Source organism: Callospermophilus lateralis, chromosome 6 (assembly GCF_048772815.1).
Source record: "Callospermophilus lateralis isolate mCalLat2 chromosome 6, mCalLat2.hap1, whole genome shotgun sequence".
In the NCBI taxonomy this organism is placed as follows: Eukaryota; Metazoa; Chordata; class Mammalia; order Rodentia; family Sciuridae; genus Callospermophilus; species Callospermophilus lateralis.
In genome coordinates this window covers 132,097,298-132,119,722 of record NC_135310.1, presented here as the reverse complement: position 1 = coordinate 132,119,722, position 22,425 = coordinate 132,097,298, and the positions used below count along the sequence as shown (strand labels likewise).

At 38.3% G+C, this 22,425-nt stretch overlaps 5 non-coding genes across 5 annotated transcripts; 3 read left to right on the top strand and 2 right to left on the bottom strand.

Moving 5' to 3' along the window:
• The first annotated feature begins 4,912 nt into the window (after positions 1 to 4,912).
• Trnal-caa (transfer RNA leucine (anticodon CAA)) lies at positions 4,913 to 5,018 on the top strand. The gene is made up of 2 exons: positions 4,913 to 4,950; positions 4,973 to 5,018. It is a non-coding gene; the product is annotated as a tRNA-Leu (tRNA).
• A 446-nt stretch (positions 5,019 to 5,464) lies between these two features.
• Positions 5,465 to 5,536, bottom strand: Trnaq-cug (transfer RNA glutamine (anticodon CUG)). Its single transcript has one exon. It is a non-coding gene; the product is annotated as a tRNA-Gln (tRNA).
• Positions 5,537 to 9,767: 4,231 nt separating this feature from the next.
• Trnam-cau (transfer RNA methionine (anticodon CAU)) lies at positions 9,768 to 9,840 on the top strand. The gene has a single exon. It is a non-coding gene; the product is annotated as a tRNA-Met (tRNA).
• Positions 9,841 to 14,394: 4,554 nt separating this feature from the next.
• Positions 14,395 to 14,467, top strand: Trnak-uuu (transfer RNA lysine (anticodon UUU)). Its single transcript has one exon. It is a non-coding gene; the product is annotated as a tRNA-Lys (tRNA).
• A 4,648-nt stretch (positions 14,468 to 19,115) lies between these two features.
• Trnam-cau (transfer RNA methionine (anticodon CAU)) lies at positions 19,116 to 19,188 on the bottom strand. Its single transcript has one exon. It is a non-coding gene; the product is annotated as a tRNA-Met (tRNA).
• Between the last annotated feature and the right edge of the window lie 3,237 nt (positions 19,189 to 22,425).

Below are 22,425 nucleotides of genomic sequence, written 5' to 3'. Positions count from 1 at the left end.
TTTTAGTTGTAGATGACACAATACCTTTATTTTATTTATTTATTTATTTATTTTTATATGGTGCTAAGGATTGAACCCAGTGCCTCCCACATGCTAGGCAAGTGCTCTACCCCTGACTACCATCCCAGCCCAACCTGATTGACTTTAAAAAATTTCTTTCTAAATGTTACTCCAATCCAGAAGCCACAAATTGATTGATTTGATTACATAAATGTGGAGACCAATCTCGCATGTGACTGAGTTAACTCCCCTGCTGGGCGATGCGGCATCTGGCACCCATGCTGTTAGACTGCCCCGCTCTTCTAGGGTTCCAGTGACTGTCTTCCTACTTGGCGTGTCTTCCTACAGCCCCATGGGTAGGGCTATGCTCACCTGTTCCTTTGTAATATTACCCCTTGCCCTGTTTAGGATAAAATGTCCCGTGGAAGTGCCTTGTATGTGTCCCCTTCCCTTACTGTGCCCTTGGGTGTGGCCTACCTAGATGTCAGTCAACCTGCTGACAGCGGACATCATGAAGCTGGATTCAGCCCCCTGAAACCTGACCCCTTACCTCATTTGAATAGCTTCTCCTCAATAAAAGGGGTTAGCGCACATGCATTTGTGTGTGTGTGTGTTTTATGTACACGCGTGTGCACACGCTCGTGCCCGCGTGTTCTCTCTCTCTCTCTCTCTCTCTCTCTCTCTCTCTTTCTTCCTGCAGACCCTTAAGGTCAGAGGAGCCATCACAGCGACCCCAAAGAAAAAGGTATTTGTGTCTCTTGTGTGGTTATTTTGCGCAGTCCAGTCAACCCAGTTTTCCTGGAGTGACACCGGAGCCTTTTAATGGTGAGAACAGAAACTTGACAAATAAAATTAAAAATCAAACAATTTCTACATGAAAAAATACCTCAAATTATTTGAATGCTAAAGGAGAACTGGGAAGGTATTTTTAACAAATAAGACCAGATGAATTTCCTTAAAAGATCTTTTTATTTTATTTTATTTTATTTTATTTTATTTTATTTTATTTTATTTTCTGTGAGAGCACCAGCTATCCTGAGGAAAACTTCAGAGGGAATCAGCTACTAGACAGTTCGATTAGTCTTTACCCCTATAGTCAGACTACGGATTTGTGGATTTGCATGTCAGGACCCCTATGGACCTCCACCAGAGTTTCTCCTGGCTTTGGCCTATCCAGGCATAATTGATCATCTTTCAGGTCCTAGATGAATGGATAAAGAAATTGTGATATATATACACACAATGGTATATTACTCAGTCTTAAAGAAGAATGAAATTATGGCATTTACAGGTAAATGGTGGACCTGGAGTATACATCTTGTTATGTGAAATAAGCCAATCTCAAAAAACCAAAGGCCAAATATTTTCTCTGATATGTGGATGCTAATCAATAATGAGGTTCAGGGGGCAAGGAAAGAATGGAGGAATTTGGGATTGGGCAGAGGGGAGTGAGAGGAGGGGAGGGGGTATGGAACTGTGAAGGATGGTAGAATGAGACAGATGCTATTACCCTATGTACATGTATGATTGCACAAATGATGTGACTCTGCATCATGCATAATCAGAAAAATGAAAAGTTGTGCTCCATTTGTGTACAATGAGTCGAAATGCATTCTGCTGTCATGTATAACTAATTGAAACAACAATAACAAAAAAAGACAAAATACTTTGACAAGTAAAAACAAAAAGAGAAGGAAAATGAGTAAAGTATATGAACAGATGCATCTGTTCAAGGGAAAAGAATAAATGGCCAATAAACCTTTTTTAAAATATTTAATTTTTAGTTGTATTTGGACACAATACCTTTATTTTACTTATTTTTTTTTTATGTGGTGCTGAGGATTGAACCCAAGGCCTCGAACATTCGAGGCCAGCACTGTGTCACTGAACCACAACCCCAGCCCCACCAATAAACCTTTGCATAGTGGTGATACTCCTTCTAATTTATAATGTTATCAAAGAAGGGAGACCTTGACAATACTAAGTATTGTTAAGAAAGTGAAAATAAAGGGGGTAGGATGAGATGGGGGTTCACTGGATTGGACAGGTTGGCATGGGGGACAGGATGGTGGGGTGGGAATGGGAAAGACAATAGAATAAATCAGACATGTATGAATACACAACCAGTGCAATTTTACATCATGTACAACCATAAGAATGGGAAGTTATACTCCAGGTATATATGATATGTCAAAATACATTCTACTGTCATGTATAACTAAAAAGAATAAATTAAAAAGTAAAAAAAGAAAGAATGTGAAAATATAGATTCCAACACACTGTGGGAATATAAGTGGAAAGAACATCATTGAAAGCAATTTAACAGTAGCTAAGTTTTTAAAAATGCACATACTTTTTGAACCTTCTACTCCACTTTTCTTCCATTTGCACAGATGATTGTTTATACAAGTATTGTCCTTACAGCATTGTTTGGATTTGTAAAATATTGGAACCTTCACAAAAATAGTTCATTAGGGAACAAGTTAGTGGAAAATACTATGCAGGCTTACAATGGAGTGCTATGCTTTAACAAAAATGAACGAGTTAGATCAATATATGCCAATATGAATGGAGATCTGAAATTCATGTATTCATTAATTCAACAAAATGTTTGTTGAGTGTGCCAGTCATTGTGTTGACTGTGCCAGGCACTCTTCTAGTCTCCAGGACACTGGGGAACAAAACAAAGTTCTTGAGTTTCTGCAGTTACTTTTTAGAGGGAAAGACAGAAAATAAACAAACTAAGAATCAAATATGAAATAGTGTAAAAGATACCATGAAGAGAAATGAGGCAGGATACGGAGGATGGAAAGTGATGGGGTCTTATTAGGTGATCAGGGGAGGTTTCTCTGATAAGGTAGCCAAATGGCTACTGCAGTTTTGAGTCTCAAATCTGAATATCAATGGCGTTTATTTCAGAAAAATTAAAACATGTTCACACAAAAATCAGCATAAAGCACTATTCATAACAGTCAAGCTTGGAAACAACTAAATATCCTTGAATGGCAAGTTGGTATATTCGTACCATGGAACACTAAAAGTGAATGAACTATTGAAACAATTTAAATGGATCTCAAGCAAATTGTGCCAAGTAAAAAAATAAATTTCGAAAGGTTACATACAATCTGTATTATTCCACTCAAAACATTCTTTCTTTCTTTTGACATGTCAAAATTATAGAGCTAGGGAACAGACTAGTAGTTGCCAGGGTTTACAGAGAGGAAGGAAAGAAGTATCTGAGGCTTTAAAATAGTAGCACTAGAGAACCTTGCAATGGAACAGTTCTGTCTTGATTGTGGTGTTGGTTGTGTGCTATTTACATATACAATAAAATTACATGGAACTAAACACACAAACACATGAGTGCATATGAAAATGGTGAGAAATAAATATCAGTAGATTATATCCATATCAATTTCCTTGTTGTGGCCTACACCTATAGTTCTAGTTACTCAGGAAGCTGAGGGAAGATCTCTTGAGTTCAGAAGGTCAATACCAACCTGGGCAACATTGTGAGACCCTGTTTCAAGAAAAAACAAAACAACTAACCTTAACCTTAACCCCAGCCCTAGGATCTTCATTTTTGATGTTTTGTGATGACATGCCTCAAAGCGTTGCCTTTCTACATATTATTCAGGACATTTGGTGGACTTTAAATCTGTATATTTGAGGTCTTTAGTTCTGAAAAATAATTTTATATCTATTGTCTTTATCTCCTTTCCTTCATTTTCTCCTCTTTTCTGGAGGCCCCATAGTATGAGGGTATATCTTTTATTCTACACTGTTATTTTCTTATTGATCCTTTTCCACTTCTCATTCTTCACCCTACTTTCTAAGAGATTTCTCCAACTTTATTTTGAAATTTACAAAAATAATTCTGCCATTATAATATTAATTTTAAGAGTTTCCCTTGCCTTCTCTTGTTTCATTAGTGCAAATCTTCTTTCTTCTCCTTGAGGATTTAATTGTAATTTTTTAAAAAGACATCCAAATTCTTGCATTTGTATTAGTTTCCTCTTAGATCCTCCCGACCTGTTTGTATTCATCCTTGTCTTTATTGTAGAAATATTTCCAAAAAGATCTGGTTGTCCTTGATTGTCATTCATATTTAACATTATGAATGAAAAATCTGATGCTGGGTGTTCTGTAGATCTGGGCCAAAATTTTGGACTGGAGATTCTTTAGATATCACATTGATACGTGGCCATTTCTTCGGAGGACCTTTATAAATGTCTGTGTCTGTTGTTATCTCTAGTACTAGTTTCCAGTAGCATGCACCTCAGCAGAATGAACTTGTTTGTCTAGTTCTGCAAGTTTGGTGAAGGGATCTGGGGATGTTGGCTCTTTGTTGATATTTCCTTCTGCCATTATGGTTTTTCACATCAGCTCTTCTCCCTCTTTCAACTCCCGATCAGACCAACTCCTGTTATATTTACAGCCAGTCTTCCTGCTCAAGGCCCCAGACCCCTACTCATCTTGCCATTGTTGTCTACATCGGCTTTCTCACATGGTCCATATCTCTGGATCACTTCCCTGCACAACTCGCTTGGTTTGCTATGCAGCATCTCGGAACCTAGCCCGTGCTTTGTGTCCTTTCACATCACGGATGAAGGGGACTTTGTTGCCTAGTCTGGAGTCAGTGCCATGTTGTTGGGATCTTCACGCTTGTGTACACTGGGCATGGGAGGAAGTGAGGGGAGAGAAACTTTAAATTCTAGTCCGGATTAGGAGGAAAACCTCAGGAGTTGCTCAAAATTTCTGATTTTACTAAGAAAGAGGATTCAGTTTACTTATAACGACTCGTATTTCTATTTCTTAGGTTAAACTATTTTTTTTTAATGTAGTAGTTTGCACTGTGTGGACATTCATTACAATTGAAGAATACAGTGATTTCAGAAAAACCTATGGGTGTGTCAGGATGGCCGAGTGGTCTAAGGCGCCAGACTCAAGCTCAGCTTCCTCTGGTTGAGGATTCTGGTCTCCGAATGGAGGCGTGGGTTCGAATCCCACTTCTGACACGATTTCTTTTATTTATTCGAGGTCCATAATTTCAGCCATTTCTTCACTCTTAGTCTATTTTTTTTTCCTGTTTAATATTAACTAAAATGACGGACCTTTACTGAGATCTGTCCTCTTCCTTTTCCTATCTGTTTATTAATCACAAAGCTTGTTTTGTCCTGTTCTCTGGCCAGTTCATTAAAGTCACATTTACTAAATTCGCTCTAACCTGGGGACATCAAGGGAGAGTAGGGGGTACGAAATTAGTGTGATGGGAACAGAAAGGCTCATTACATATATTCGGTGATTAAAGGCTGATTCAGAATGCACTGATTACTGGGACTGCATATCCCATATCCTTTTCTCATTGTCGGAGCTCATCAAAATCTAAAGACTTGGAATTCAAAAGGCGAAAATTACACTGTTTGAGACCAGAGAAAGAGAAGCAAAAGTCAAACAATATGAAAGGTTCCACCGAGATTTGAACTCGGATCGCTGGATTCAGAGTCCAGAGTGCTAACCATTACACCATGGAACCCTTCCTGACAAACTCTGGACACACTGTCCATCTGAGGTCTCTTTGTACTCTTGAAAAATGAACTATATCAAACAAATTGAAAATGAAATATCACTTTAAATAAAAGCTTTATATTCGCGTCCTAATTAATGTAAAAGAATTTTTACAAGGGTATTTTTTTTTTTCCGGATAGAAAATGTCCCCACTTCCCAGCGGCCGGGCGTTAGAAACGCCAAACGTAGATTGGGAGCGGGAGGGGAGGAGTCACACACTGTTTCCACTGTTGCTTCTTCCCAGGTTTCTTTCCCTCCATCTCAGGAGCAGGGCGGGATTTGATTCAAGAATATTGTTACCTCGGGAGACTAATTTCCTTTCATTTCCGACCCCTGAAAGGGCAAACTTGATTTTAGCCCCACCGTTTGAAAGGGAACAATGACATATAACATCGCCCTTTTTCCGCGTCACTGACTCATTTTATGGGTATCTGAAGACATCTAGCGCTAACTCTGTCTATCTTAGTGCTTCCCCTCAATTGTAATCATGAGTCTGAACTTTTAAACTCTATCTTTCCTCTCCAAAGTGCCGTAATTACAGGACAGAATCTTCACTCTTCTTTAATATAGCCCAAGGTCTGGTATTTAATTGAAGTTCAGTGTTTGTTCCATGAATGCATAGATGAAAGGATGAGTGAATGAATGAACCAATGAAGGGCGGATGGATGGACAAACGAATTACTCAGTAGGGTAGCCCAGCCTCAGATTTTTTTGGGAGAATTTCTTTTGCCTTCATTCCATAGGCTAATTCTGACTAGTCTAAAGGGAGTTAAATCCCCCTTCACCCCTTCCTCTTCTTTTTTTTTTTTTTTTTTTCGTTCTTGGCTTTCCCGGTCCCAGCACCAAGTGGATACCCAGGAACCCTGGAATCATTTTCTGGCATTCATTCTTTTGAATGTTTTCATCCAAGTAAGGTGCCTGTTACAAAATAGTCAATTAATAGAGATGGAATTGAATAGGGTTTTGGGAAATAGTGTAGTGTGAAATCCAAAGACTTCTGGATAGGTGATTATAAAGTCCTCTCAGGTGCGTACTCCCTCCCTTTGTAAACATAAACTCTCCATACTATCTGCTGGAATATCCTAGCCTTAAAAGATGGTTTGTACTATCTCAGATCTAGTTAAGGTCTTTCTTCCCTAGCTCTGGTGGCACCCTTTTTACTTCACAAACCACCACCTTGTTTAAGAAAGAAGGAAAGAAAGAAAAGGAGGGGAGGCTAACTAGCTGGGGATGTAGCTCAGTGATGGAGTGCTTGTTTAGTATGCACATAGGCAGATCCCTAGCACCAAAGGGGTGAGGGTGTTCATTAGTTTAAATAAGACACCAGAACCTCAAAAGCCTACTTTTGAACTGTAGGTTTTAAATTTCCCTCTAAAGAAGGAAAAAGGGAGTAAGTCTAGATGACTATTCTCTCTTTCACCTTTGGAACATTTATCTTCTGGAAAGAACAATGAGTAGAGACCTGGAAAATAGAGGGCATGGGTGGATTTATTTATTCTTGAGTTTGAGGTTAAGAAGGCTTAACTATTTTCTTGAAATTGCCCATAATTGGCTCAGAGATATTGCAAAATGAATGCAAACACATAAAAGTCACCAAGGAGAATGAGTAGGGGAAGAGATATCTGAGTTCCACAATCTAGAAACAGTTGTTTCTGGTAATCTAAGCAAGAATGGTTTGCAGTTACCTGGTAGTAGAGCTCAGTCCATGAAAAGCATGCTTGCATACTTGCTCTTGGTATAATCAATGATCTGGAACCTAACTCAGCAGAAGTGTCCTGTTGGAGGGACTTAATAACACATAATACACCTAAAACTTAAGATCTCATTGTTTTCCATCCAGGCTCCTCATCTCTGTATGATTTGCACATTTCTCAAATTGGAAAGACATTGTTTCGTGTATTTATTCACAAAAACTTATCATAAGTACTAATTTTCATGACGTGGGAAAGAGAAAAATGATTCTGCTTTTGACAAAATTTATAATGTATGGGAAAAAGCAGACAATTACAGAAAACTTTTCAAGAAGTATGGTAAGTGTTAAAATAAGTGATGGATTGAGTGATAACAGAGTGTACCCAAAGCATACCGAGAGGAATACCCAATTAAGAATAGGTAGTATGATTAGAAGCTGCCAAAAAAAAAAAAAAAAAAAAAAAGATGATTGAGCCCAGATCTGATTTGTGTTCCCAGCATGCTGTCTTCTTCTTTGCTGCACTCATCAGATTGAGTTTTTTAAAAATTTCTTTATGAATTCATTAATTCACTTATTGAGTTTGTGAAATAAATATAAACTCATTTTAACAACTCTAACAAATGTTGAAAATAAAATTTATAATCTCTTCCTCTCTCCTGATAACATCACTGGTAACAATCTGAACTGTGCCCTTTCTATACATTGTTCTTTTGTATTATTGTGTAGCACTCTTTTTTTTCTGGTAACAATATATCTCAGATGTCATTCATAGTATTTTTTTTTTACAGCAATGTGTCATATTAGGGCCATCATTAAAGGCTTAGTCTCTCCATTAGGCTCCAGGGCAGGAATCATCTTTCCTATCCCCCTCATCATCCTCAGCTGCTAAATGTAATCCTGAAATTTGTGGGAGGGAGACTTCAAGCTAGGCTTCCAGGAGAAAGCAATTTCTAGGGTGAGGCCTAGAGGATGAAGAAAAGGGATGAGGACGGAGGCAATTGCTAGCAGTGGACCCAGAAAGAAAGAGACGCACCGGGAGACTTGAGCGCCCCTAGCTAGTGGAATGTAAAGGGGCAGTCGGGAGGCGAAGAATGGGGTCTTTTGCAGAGTCGCCTCAACTCAGATCAGGGTAATCCGGGTTCAGATTATGAAATGATTATATATCATCGTTATGGCAAAGCTAAGAATAGCGTCTTCTCCGGGATCTGACAGATTTTTTTCCTTCAATGGTGTAGGCAGGACCCGTCTCAAGGTGAAAGCGGATTCAGGGAGATTGAGGATCATCTCTTTATTTAATAATAGAATAAGGAAGTACTGAGGTTTATGCAGGCCTAGATAAGTAACTGATACATAGTAGGTGCAAAATAATACTTTTAAAATAAACAAATGAATTCAATAAAAGCCTGTTATACCTTGGATAGTTCTGGGTGATGAAAGTACAATGATGATTAAGGGATATTACACAATAGGAACTCAGTAAGTATTCGTTAAATGAAATAATTAGTTGAAGCCCTATTACGTATCAGCTTTAGAGACAATAAATATGTGTGACCTCTGTACTGGGAAAACAGGTGATGGAAGGAGAGGAACCTTCCTGAATAGGGAGGCTGTGAGAACTGTCTATTGGCTATGAAAAAAAGATAAAACGGACCAGTGTCCTTGGGATTCGTACCCATGTCCTTTAAGGGGTGGAATCATTCGTATAGGGACTTAGACAGCTCGGCTAGTACTTCCTCCTTACCGAGTTCCTGAAATATTTTGCCCATTTCCAGTACTTTCTCGGCTGCCTTTTCCCACCCTCTTTTGCTAATTAGTGGCAGGCCCTCCCTTTAGCTCCCCATCACAACCCGGGAACTCCCTTACTCCCAACAGCATTCCGCGGTGACTCCTGACCCCACGCCGCGGGAGGAGGGGAGGAAGGCTCTCCGCAATCTCCAAAACCGGAGGAAGGTGTTACACCCACTGAGGTTGGACCCGGTTAAATAAGCCCTCGGATTTCGTGCGTAAGCAAGTCTGGGGTCGTTGGTTTGAACCGGTTATTGCTAAAGAAAAATAAGGAAGAATCCTGAGACCTTTTAAAAAAATCTGCCCTCTTTCATTCGCTTCAGGGGAAAAAGCGCCTCCACGCAACCACACAAAGAACGCAAGAGTGCAGTCTTGCTATTTAAATCTTGTTTTCCTTTTAGAAGGTGTCGCAGCTACCTGATCTTGGAGTGAAAACCCCTGGCCAAGCAGTGAGACAAATAATCCAGGGCCCGGTTCAGGACATGTGTGAAATCTGGACTCAGTTGCCCTTACAGTCCTTAGAGTCTCCGCAGAAAGATTCGCAGGGAAAGGGATTGAATGTCGGTCCCTGCCTTTTCTGCGTGCCTTTGTCATACAAACCATTTTAGACACTAATTAAACCACCGTTTCACATTACTTTGGAAAACTGTGATTCGGAACATTTATAGTAGTTTTTTCCAGTACTATTGGTAAATTATCCGTGTGAGCGTGCAGGAAGGTTGCCTCCTTAGCGCAGTAGGCAGCGCGTCAGTCTCATAATCTGAAGGTCCTGAGTTCGAACCTCAGAGGGGGCAACACAAGTTACTTTTTCTCCTGCATAAAATAAAGGAAGGAAATCAGTGAAGGAAGCTCAATAACCTCCGCCCTTTTTTCCTCTCTACCTTTTCCGTAGGAAAATGTACTATACGTCTTTTCTTAAAAGCAAGACATATGCTTTAATGAGTTTGAAGAGGTAGTGTGCTGTTTTCCTGAGAAATGTGATGTTAAATTAAAAAACAGAGACTTTCACTAAGGATATTCCAAAATTCATTCTTTCTTTTTTTCTTTTCTTTTTTCTCATAGCAGTTGGAGATGGAGGTAGGAGAGTTGAAAATGCCTTTCAGGTATTCTTTGTTACAAAAACACTAAGGTCAAGAAACTCAGTGTGAAGAGAGGGATGAGAGGATGGAAAGTTGTTGTACTGGGATTGTGGAAGGTGTTGCATACTATGAAATATGTTGCATTAATTATTGATTTTTTTTTTAAAACCAATCCTCTGGAATTGTTTATCACCAGGTCACCATTGATGACCATTCTCTCTCTCTCTCTCTCTCTCTCTCTCTCTCTCTCTCTCACACACACACACACACACACACACACACACACTTTACCAAAGCAAAACAACACAAAACTTTTCCCTCAGTCTTCTTGCATTGAACCGTTTTTCCTGCCCCGTTGCTGGTGGCTGGAGTTCTAAATTATTCAAATTATAAGATGCAGAAATGGTAAAAGAGAAACAAGAAGAGGTGAAGTAGATAAACTGGTATTTAAGATAAGCACCCAATTCAATAATGAACAATATCAATATTTAGTATCCTGCTTTCAACATCTCAGTTTATGTAGCAGGAAGTATTCAATAGATTTTTATTCCACACTTACTATGCACTGTTCAAGTCTGTGTTTCCTATGGCTCAGTTCTTTCAATGGGCACAGTGGTGCAAGCCTGTAATTCCAGCAACTTGGAAGCCTGAGGCAGGTCACATTTAAAACTAGCCTCAGCAACTCTGTCTCAAAATAAAAAAATAAATAGGGCTGAGGATGTGGCTTAGTGGTTATTCACCCTTAGGTTCAATCTCCCAAACCAACTCACCCCAACATCCTGCAAAAAAAATATCTTCTCACTCAGCTTCAAATCCGTCCTCCTATATGCAGTTCTGTGATGTTGGGGCTGGGTGTCTACAAATTACTTTTTTCAACTCTGGAAGACTGAAGGAAAAAGAAGGGACTGCTTTTTTGATTTTTGCTCTTCCTGTCAAGTTGTTCTAACAATGGCAATTGACTCCCGCCCAACTTTCATTCTCTTTATGGATTCCCAGAACATCCCATTATTGAAATACTAACAGCAGAGGTAACAGCAGCTGGCCAGTAATTTGTCTTCAGAAGTCCCAACTCTTCCTTTTTGTTCCCCCAGCCCTGAGAATGAATAGTTACTTCCTGCAGTTATTATGTCTGAGTTACCACACTGTATCCAGTTGAAATGCCTGTTATTTCTTTTCTTTTTGGTACCAGGTGTTGATATTAGGGGTGCTTAACCACTGAGCTACATTCCCAGCCCTTTTTCTTTTGAGACAGGATCTTGCTAAGTTGCTTAGGGCCTCGATAAATTGCTAAGGCTGGCTTTGAACTTGCTATTCTTCTCCTGAGTCCCTGGGATTACAGGCACGTGCTACCATATCCCCAGTTTAGTGTTATTTCTTAACTGGACCCAGTCTGCTAATAAATTGTTGGAGGTATAACACTGTGCAAAAGCTCCTGCTCTCAAGGGTTTACATTTTAACGGAAAAATGGGGAATGACAGATAATGAACTCTTAACCAAATATATGTCAGTAATACATGTTAGGAAGAAAAATGGAATCAGTGGGGAAAAGAATACAGAATAAAGGGGTAGGGAATATTTGATAATAAAGAGTGACTAGGGAGGTCTTTCTGATAAGGAGACATTTGAGCAGAGAACCAGAGGAAGTGAGTAGGTGAGCTATGAGGCTATCAAGGGGAATAGAATTGCAGGCCACGGGATAACAGGTAAAAAGGGCTTGGCAAGAAACTTGTTGGAATGTTCAAGGAACAGCAAGAAGACAGGTATGGTTTAAGGTCAGTGAGTGAGCAAGGAGGAACCTGACAGGAGAAAAGGTTATTAGTGTAAGTGTAGTTCATGTAGAGTCTTAGGTCATAATAACAATGAGAGAGATTATTTCAGAGATGAAAAAAAAAAGAAATTAAATTAGAAAACTAACATCAAGCAATTAAATTAAGAAATTCAGGAGAAATTGTAGAAGTCAACCAGATCTAAATTTATTTAGGTTTTATATAGTTGTGACTTTAGACTGACTGGATGACTCTCTGTGGCCTTCTTGACTTTCACGCTGAGGAAGCAAGCTGCCATGTTGCCCATGTGGCAAGCAACTTAGGGTGACTTTCAGCCAATATCTAGCAGGAACTGAGTGTCCTCGAGTCAATAGCTTTTGAAGGACTTAATTCTACCAATAACCATGTAAGCTTGAAAGTTGATTCTTTCCCAGTTGAGTTGTCAGATGATACCTTAGTCCTACCTGTCAGACACCTTGTGAGGACCTTGAAGGAGAGGATGCAGCTTAGTCAGACTCAGGTTCCTTCCTCTCAGAAATTGTATCTTCTGTGGACTATCATTGAAGATGTTACTTCCTTCCAACATTCTCCTTGTTTTTGTTTGATCATTCAGGGCTGGCTTACTGGTCAGAATTAGCAGCAGCTTCCTTGGGTTTCCACAAGGATTATCAAGAACACTGCAAATGCTCTAGGCTTCCCAAAGAACTCTCAAAAGATCTTAAGTGCCATTTCCTAGACTCCTTTATTTCTGCCTTTCCCAGTAACAAGCCTATGTGGGAAATGAGTTACTGAGAAGAATGAATCACATTGACACCTCCTGCTCTCCCAGACCCCAGGGGTGGTGTGGGTCCAGGTCTTCTTTCTTCATGTTCCTCAGTCTCTCTTCACCATTTCTTCCCATTACCTCATAGTCACTAGGCCAAATCTGCATGATTTTCTACTGCACAGTGGCCTAATTTATATTTTTGCATAACCTTTTGCCTTACATCCATTCTTTACAGGACACCACTGTGCTATTTTTTAAAATTATGTGTAATAATTTTAAAGTGTAATCATGTTGTTTCTTCTTGCTTAAAGTCCTTATAGGCTTCATATTGCTTCTAGGGTGAAGTCTGAACTCTGCACTGCTATCGTAATCTTGGAGCCAATTACTGGTCTGCCTCTGCCTTCCTGACCACTTTTCCTTACACCTCCATCAGTACTTTCTCAAGCTCTATGAATTCAAGCTGCTCATGTTATCTTTCAGTCCTCTGAAAATTCTGTTTTTTGATTTTCCAGGAATGCTGGAGTCAAATCTTTGTCTAATTGAGGGGTTATCCCCACAGTTCTCAGGTGAAACATCACTTTTTGGGAAAAGTTTTCTCTAATCCCTTGAAAGAGGTCATCTTCCCTTATAAATAGTCTTTTGGGGGTGAGGTGGGGTGCATAATTTAGTCTCACTTTAATTTTCTACCTCTCTTGTCCCTTTATCCTGATATAAATCTATTAACATTTTCCATTTTATCTTATAGAGGTAATCTTGTAGATTACCTCAACCCTTTTTTTCAAACAGTAGCATAAGTAAATACTTAATTGAAAACTTACTATGTGGTAATTATTGTGTCAAACTCGGCCTTTGAAGAAGAAGAAATTTCAGTTGCAGAATTTAAAGGAAGAAAGTAGATGAGAGAGTAAAAATTTTGTTTAAGGCTGCACAACCAAAACAATTAAGTACTAATTTACAGTATTTTATTATTCTACACTAATAAAAGTAATAGTAATAACACCTAAATTTTATTGTACCATTAGCATGTTCCAGATATTATTCTCAGAGTTTGCTTACATTATCTCATTTAATTTGGAAACTCAGGTCATTAATTTATATCGTTTCTCTCAACATCTTGTAACCTGAAATGTTTCTTGAGAGCATTCATCACAATGGCTATTGAAAGGGCTTAATGCAGGCCTGGGGTTGTGGCTCAGTGGTAGAGTGTTTGATTGACACGCATGAGGCTCTGGGTTCACTTCTCAGTATCACTTGTTGTGCCTATCTACAGTAAGAAGATCTTTAAAAAGAAAACAAGCTTTTTGATGGCCACCTCTCCCTCCCTTCAAACGTGTGAACCCCATAGGGTTAAAGATGGTCCCTATTCACTTCTGTGAACTCAGGGGAAAGCAGAACACCTTCCTCAAAATAAATTCTCAATACCTATTTGTCCTGTTCTCTTTTTTGTGGCAAGCATTCTGAAAATCATGGGGAGAGTGGGGCATAACCTTTGAACTTGGACAAGACTGTTGCGATTACTTCTCTACTTATGTAATGCTTTTAGAAATAATAGTTAGGATTACATTACAGAGTGTTGGAAGTTTTATTCCACAAATTAGGGAAGAAATAGTTGTGAGGCATATTTAAAGAGACAAATATAGAGTTTAGAATAAAGAAAAGACAAATAGAATTTAAAAAGCCAAAGCGTTTCCAGGCAGTTTCACACTAGGAAATATAGAAAAGCCCTTCCCCCAAGGGGCCCGGATAGCTCAGTCGGTAGAGCATCAGACTTTTAATCTGAGGGTCCAGGGTTCAAGTCCCTGTTCGGGCGCTTTTCTATGTATTGACCTTTTTGAACATCAAATTCTGATAAAATCTTTGGAAAAGCAGTTTGAAACTTCCATAATGTTCTATGGAAGGTTCCATAGGTGGCGAAAATGACAGAAAACAAAAACTTTAGGGCTAATTAGCCAATTATCTACAGTGTTGACTAAAGAAAGCGAGGCAAATACATGCAACCCCTGCTAGAAAAGGCTCAAGACCTTGTGAAGGAAACTAAACTTTGAGGAGTACCATGTAGTACATGGCTTTGCACCAGAACTGAGTTTCTTTGACTGGTAATTCCTTTTTACTGTAACAAAGAAATAAAACAAAGCCAGAGTGAAGTTACTATACCCTTATTGTAAAGGATGTGTTTAATCATTTGTGGAAGTTAAGTAGAAGTGAGCTACTCAAGAGTTGAATGGAAAATGAGTAGATGAAGAGAATTTCTCTGGACATCCAAGTTCAATAAAGTAACAAGAAAAAAATTAAGTATTACTAATACTATTTATCTGACCAGTGGTATTATAACCTTATTTAGAAAAATGACACACTATATAATCTGAACTGTATGTTTCCATCTCAACCCAGGGTCAAATACATGGGACAACACAACTTTTAGTTGCTTTGATTTGGCTTCACTTTTAACTGGTGAATGTTCCAGGATATCATTGCTTGATGTAGTCATTAATATTACTTTATTACTCTGATTATAGCTGCACAGAACAACTTTCTATTATTTGCAGAGTTTATTTTACATAGGAAGTAACAGGCTGATCCATCACTGGTATAGGTATATGTTCATGTTCTGACTTGTAACATCTTTGACATTTGGTTATTGTGAGTCAATCTTGGAAGTCTGAAATGTTCATGGTAAATTAAAATATAGTTTCTGATTCTGAAAAGGAGAGGAACAAATTCTGAATGGTAATGGCTCCAACAATGATTAAGCATTCTCTGAGGAGCTGCCTGAAAAGGTTGAGGCCTTTCCTAAATTCTTAACTGCTCCCTTTATCTGCAGCATATGCAAATTCCAGGAACCAGAGGCTGAAGATTCAAATGACACTTTTATGATGTTTTCTATTAGATGCCTACTAAAGTCTGCATCAGAATAAGAGACCTATCCTGAAAAATATACCAGGAAGGTCCAGACAATTTGGAGAAGCTGCCCAAGGCGAGAGGTATTGTCTGCAAAATGAATTTCATTGTGTGTGATTCCTGAGGGGACTACTGGAAATAATACAAATGTAACGGATTGCAGTAAGATAGTTACAAGGAATATGAAAAGAAAACAATAATATTTTAAATGCTAATTAATTATTGACTGAAAATAATTATTGACTGATGCGAGATATTCTTGTTGTTTACAAGATACCATACTAGATGCTGGAAATTTGGGCTGGGAAAAACAGACTCAGAGATGACTCTAGTGGAATTAACAATCTAAGGGAGTGTGTGAGAAATAGAAAAAAATGGTATTAAAGAAATAAAAAGACAAGGCAACTTTATAAAGTTTCTATGAAGAAAATAGAACAGGTTGAGGTAGTGTGATGGGAGGTCAGTGAGTGAGGGTTGGAATGGTGTATTAGACTTCTAGGGCTGCCTGAACAAATTACTACAAACTGGAAAGCTTATAACAACAGAGGCTGATAGTCAAAAATGAAGGTATTGGCAGGGTTGTGCTCCCTCTGCAGGTTCTAGGGAAGAATCCTTTATTGGTTACTGAACATCCTTGATGCTTCTTGTGGCAGCACAAAGTCAGTCTGCGCTTGTCTTCAGGTTACTGATTTTCTTCCCTCTGTGTGTCTGTCTTCACATGGTCTTTATTTAGGACAATATTTAGGAGCTGTACTAGTCTACCATGACCTAATTTTAACTTATGTAATCATATCTGTAAATACATCACTTCCAAATAAGGCCACACAGTAAGGTCTCGAAAGCCAGGAATTTTTTTTTTTCCCCAAGCCAAACTGTATGCAGCTTTATGAAAAGTGCTTTTCACAAAAATTATGGAATTTCAGGCAGGATATGGGCAGATAATTGGTAACAGTATACAGCAATTTTTAAATTCTCTTCTTGGATGGGCTATCAAAATCAGAAAGCTACGATAAAATCCAATCGTTTGGCATCACCCTTCTGTAGCTGGTCTGTTTTGGTATCTCCATTTTCAGCAGGTTATTTCCATCCTTGCCTGCATCAGCTTTCTCTGTTTCCCCTTTGAGTACCTTCTCTCCCTTGTTTGTGGCATCTTTTTAGGAGGGATGCAGCAGCGCAAGTTTGGTAGGGTCATTCTTGTCTCTTCTTCAACTACATCAGGCATTCTTTTTATTTTATTTCAGTTGCAGATGAACACAATACCTTTATTTTATTTATTTATTTTTATGTGGTGCTGAGAATCAAACCCAGTGCCTCATGCATGCTAGGCAAGCACTGTACCACTGAGCTACAACCCCAGCCTACATCCAGCATTTTTGAAGAACACTATTTAATTAGGTATAGATGGAAAAACTAGGACTAGATTATATAAGGAGGTCATGGCAAGGCAATTTCATGTATGTAAGAAAAATAAGAATTGGTGGAAAAATTGAATATCCAGTTTTTATCTATCTGTCCACTCTTTTTTTTTTTTTTTTTCCCAGTGAAGTAAGTTGCATGGTAAAATGCTGCCCAAGAAGGAACTGAAATCAAAGGAACTTGGGACAAAACAGCTTGTCCTTTGAGTGGAGAATGATAACCAATACATTACATATCAAAGATAATTATAGAGCCAGGCACAGGAGGCTGAGGCAGGAGGATTCCGAATTCAAATCCAGCCTCAGCAAAAGCAAGGCACTAAGCAACTCAGTGAAACACTGTCTCTAAATAAAATACAAAATAGGGCTGGGGATGTGGCTCAGTGATTGAGTACCACTGAGTTCAATCCCTAGTAACACCCCCCCCCCAAAAAAAAAGAGATAACTATAGAATACCCACCAGAACTAGGGAAGCAAACAAAAAGAAGAAAGTTGAGACTTTATGTCTTTGATCACATAAATCCAGTCCAATGGTCTGGATTTATAGAAGTAGATGCGTACTCAACTATAGCAGCAACTTTATTTCTTTCTTCCTGTCTCCCTGCCCCAGAATTGTTCTTTATTTGCTCATTTTAACTACTCGGGCAGTCTTGGGTGACTTTCCAATATGGTTTCATGAAAGCATTATAGCCAGAGATGCCTCCATGTCTTTCTCCCCAGTTTTATGATTTCTTGTCTTTGGCTAGTCTTTAGACATATCTTTCTTACAAAGCAACATTTTAAGGTCTTTAGAAAATAAAAATGTACAAGACAAACCTTTTATATGAGGGAGGGCACAGGCCTGCAAGGAAATAGATATGTGTGTACAAACCATTACAATATAGTGAAGTGCAACAATATGGGGCAGATATTTGAGGAATATCAAGACATAGATATGTAGGGAAGAACTGCCCACTAAGATAACCAGGAAGACTCAGTGGAGAAAAGGTGAAGAGAAACAAAACTGATGGATGGGGTGCAAAGACAGGATAGTCAATGGTATTGTAGAAAGGTTAACCAGGTTGAAGTCTGAAATGCATATATTGGGCTTATTGATTTGAAGGCCAATAGCGATTGTGTTGAAGGTAGTTCAGTTAAGTAATGGGGGAAGAAAGCCAGAAAATTCTAATCTGAAGAGTTAATGGGCAGTGAGGAGTTGGAAACTGGACAGAGTGTGGTGCCTCAGCATATACCAAATGATCTCCATCCAGGAGCACCTGTACTTGGCCAAACAATCCTCCACAAATTACAGGGTGATGGAAATACTGAAGACGTAGCTCCTATCCCAACAAGTTCTGAATTCATCTATTTTTTTTCTGGCTTTCTGTTCCATGATGATATTCCCCAGGGTTACAGAGCCATTCTTTAAATATACTGCATTGAAAACTGAATTGGCCAGATACAAGTCTTTTCTTTCATTCTTTCTTTTTTTGCCCCAAGATGGTGAATATGCAAACTCTTGAATTATTTAGAATCTTCCTTTGAACTTAGTTCCCAAAGGAAAATTCAAATCAAGTGTGAAATTTCTCCTGCCATCCTGCCAGCACACTGAAAGATAAAGATATTTTATTCCTTTTTAAATGCATTACATTTCTTAAAGTCTGGTCTCTATCACAAAATGTTTTCATTCATTCATTCATTCCTTTTTTTTCTTTTCTTTTTCTTTCTCTTTCTGCAAAAAGAGTTCTTTCACTGGAAATGAATCCGGGGCCACTCTATCATCCCCAACTTTTTTTATTTTATAGACTTATTATTTTTATTGGTGCATTATGATTATACTTAATAGTAAGATTCATTGTGATATATATGTACATGCTCACAACATAATTTGGTCAATTTCAGTCCCCAGGACCTCCTCCCTGGCTTCCTGTACTCTTCTGATTTCCCTTCTATTTCCATAAAACTCGTGTTTGCCCCTAGCTTCTACTTTTGTGAAAATAAGTAGGAAACTTGGGGCTTTGGCTTAGTCCACTCAACACCACGTTTCCCAGTTTTGTGCAAATAACAATTTCATTCTTCTTTACTGAACATTGTGTATAGTTTATCCAATTTTCTGTTGTCATTTCTTGAATGCAAGAAGCAGGACTTCGCTCCGTAAAACTGAACTGCCCCCTCTGAGGTTCGAACTCAGGACCTTCAGATTATGAGACTGACGCGCTGCCTACTGCGCTAAGGAGGCAGACAGGAAGATGCTGTCATCATATTCTTTTTTTCTTTCTTCCTTCTTTTTTTCTTTATGCTAGCAAGTGCTCTACCACTGAGCCACAACCCCACGGCCCCTCATCATATACTTTTAACCTATACAGATGAAGAAAGTCGCTATTGATCCTGCTGTTTTTCACCCCCTCACTTGAAACTGATAGCCGCCTATTCTCACGTCAGGTGAGAAATTTCCCGCTCAAAAGACTGTATATTTAACTGTATATTTTTCTCTATGGAAGAGGAAACCCGTCCGCTTCCTTTCTCATTATCCCTCTCTCCTATACTGGATTCTTCCCACTGGGAAACATTCCAGTGTTTGCTATCTTAAACAAACATTTCCTTTGACTAGAGTTCTCGCTCTATCTCATTTATTCCCTCACAAGTCAAATTTGTAAAGTAGTCTGTCCTAATTTTAAGAAAACACCACCCCAAGTTCCATTGACTTTTTAACTGAAACTTCCTGTGTCTCGCAGGAAGTCCACAAGAGTTCTTACACATTTGGGACCTCATAGTTTAAAGGATACAGTGTTGTTGATGCAGATTCTTGGGAATCTGCTAGCGGGTAAGAGCGGTAGTAATAGGAGCAGGAAGAGGTGAAAAGCTTGATTTAGTTGCTTCCTGGATTTGCCAAGAGATCGCTCTGGTTTAGCACTCAAATTCCCACCTTCTAGGGTATCTATCCCTGGAATTTGAAAAGTCTATGTTTTCAGTTTTCAGCATAAAGGTAGAAGGTTGAGAAAATACAAAAAAATCTTGTGATAATTGGTCTCTCCCTACCCTGACCCAGGGAAAGCAACACTGACTTTTAATATAAAATGGGTATGGTTTAGCTTATCTGTCCTCTGTTAGTTGTTGCCTTTGTTTTTCCCTTGGTCACTGATAATGGCAACTATAATTTTCCGGTCACAATAATGGGCCATTCAGTGTTGCATTACTCCCTGTCATGTGACTTAAATGTGAGACTTTAGTGTTCGTACTAGTAAGCGTGAGCAGTTAGGGTTCATCTATACCTGTGTCTGTGGATAAACTATTGTGCTAGCTTCTATCAAGATGGTGATGGTTTAATTTCCGACAGATCTACATTCTGTAAGAGTTTCATAAAATGAAAATTAGAACAATTATCATGTAAATGCCAGCATGACCAACACATCTTTGAAAAAGTCTAAATGATTGTCTTATTTTATTAATAGATGGAAGGACACATACAACTGGACTTGTGGAATAGATCACCCAAACAGAGCATACTGCACAATATGCAAGAAAGAGTATGGATGTGAAAATGCATAGGGAGAGTAAAATTCACAGGATGAGACAGACAGGCAAGAACTTTGGAATTAACCAAAGGTTTCTTCATCTTTCAAAATAATCAATGCTCAATTAAAAATGGCATTGGTCAACATGCAAGGAAAGAACATACTTCTTTTTTTCTTTCTTTTTCTTTTTTTTTTTTTTTTTGAATGGTTTCTTTATACTCATTTTGTGATTCAGAAGTTTCAAGCCACGGGTAAAAAGAAAATTTTAACAACCATTTGTTGATCCCTTGCAGTGCACAGCTAATTATGTGAGATGACCTTGCTCTCTACAACATATCAATTGATGTAAAATTAGGCCAACAACAAGAACAAAATGTTTCTCCTAGTTCTCACTTTGATTTAGAACATGGCCTTGAAAATTATCTTCTTGATTTGTATGAACATTTAATGAAATAACAGAAAACAATGGATATTTTGGTCAAACACAAGCTCATCTATTTGAGTATTTGGCAGACAGTGCAAATGCAAATTTTGGCAAATTCCATTTAGACAAGAAACTTCTTACCAAAGAAGATGAAAAGATTGACTTGCTAAATGTCCTGTACACAATATTGCTAAAAATAATTGTTATATGCTAACTTATGATATTGAGACTTTCCAGATTTATTGAGGTGTAGAATCACTTTTTAATTAAAAAAAATTTTTTTTTATTTTTAGCTTTTTCAAAATATGCAGAGGAACTTAAAGAGATGTTTGATCCTATGGAAATGGAAGAAGAAATCCCCAACGTGATATCACGTTTGCATACGCAGGGCCACGTGACTTTATGATTAAAGACGTGTGTGTACTACTCTAATTAGGCTCCATCTCCAGATTTTGCATGTACTACATCTATCAGAATGGTTAAAATAAAAATAGTTTCAATACTAAATACTGATGAGTCTGAATACATTTTGGTGGAAATGTGAAATGGTGTATCTACTCTAGGAAACAGGGGGCAGTTTCTTTAAAAAATTAAACATGCAAGTACCATACCACCCAATAACTTCATTTCTGGGCGTTTATTCTGGAGAAATGAAAATTTATGTTTACACAAAGCCTGTACACAAATGTTTATGGAAGCATTATTCATGATAGTAAAAAACTGAAAACAACCCAAATGTCCTTCAATGAAACTGTAAATTCATACTGTAAAATGCTACTAAACACTAAAAAGGAATGAAACATTAATGACTCAATAACCTGCATGAATCTCTGGAGAATAAGGGTGAATGAAACAACAACAACAACAACAATCTCAATAGGTTATATGTATATGCTCTAGTTTGGGAATATTTTGTCACTCAAAAGTTCATGTGTTGGAAGATTGGTCTCTAGTGTGATAATGTTGGGAGGTGGTGGAACCTCTAAGAGTGGAGCCTAATCATGAACTGAAATTGATTTCCATATTTGAGTTTGTGGGTATGAACTCAACTAGTATGTATAACTATAAAGCTCTAATTTAAAAATTGCACACACAAACAAAAAAAAGTGGAGCCTAAGCAAAGTAATTAGGTCATTGGAGGCCTGCCCTGACAAGAGATTGTTACTTCTCATGGAACCTGGGTTATCCAGTGATGTTTTATAGAAGAATCAGATTGGCCCCTGGTCTTGCGAGGTCTCTGGCTTCCTGTCTCCTCAAGTAAGATTTCCCTCATCATGTTCTTTATGATGCCATCTATCATGATGTGATCTAGCCAAGGAGACCCTCACCAGAGGTAGAACAAGATGGTGATGGCCAATCTAGGATTTTTAGATTGCAGAACTGTGAGCTAAATAAACTTATTTTATGATAAGGGATCTTAGCCTCTGGTGTTTCATTATAGCAATGGAAAATTAACAAATATGATATGAGTGTATTTACATAACATTCTTAAATGGCAAAATTATCAAAATAAAAAAAAAGATTAGTGGTTGTCAAA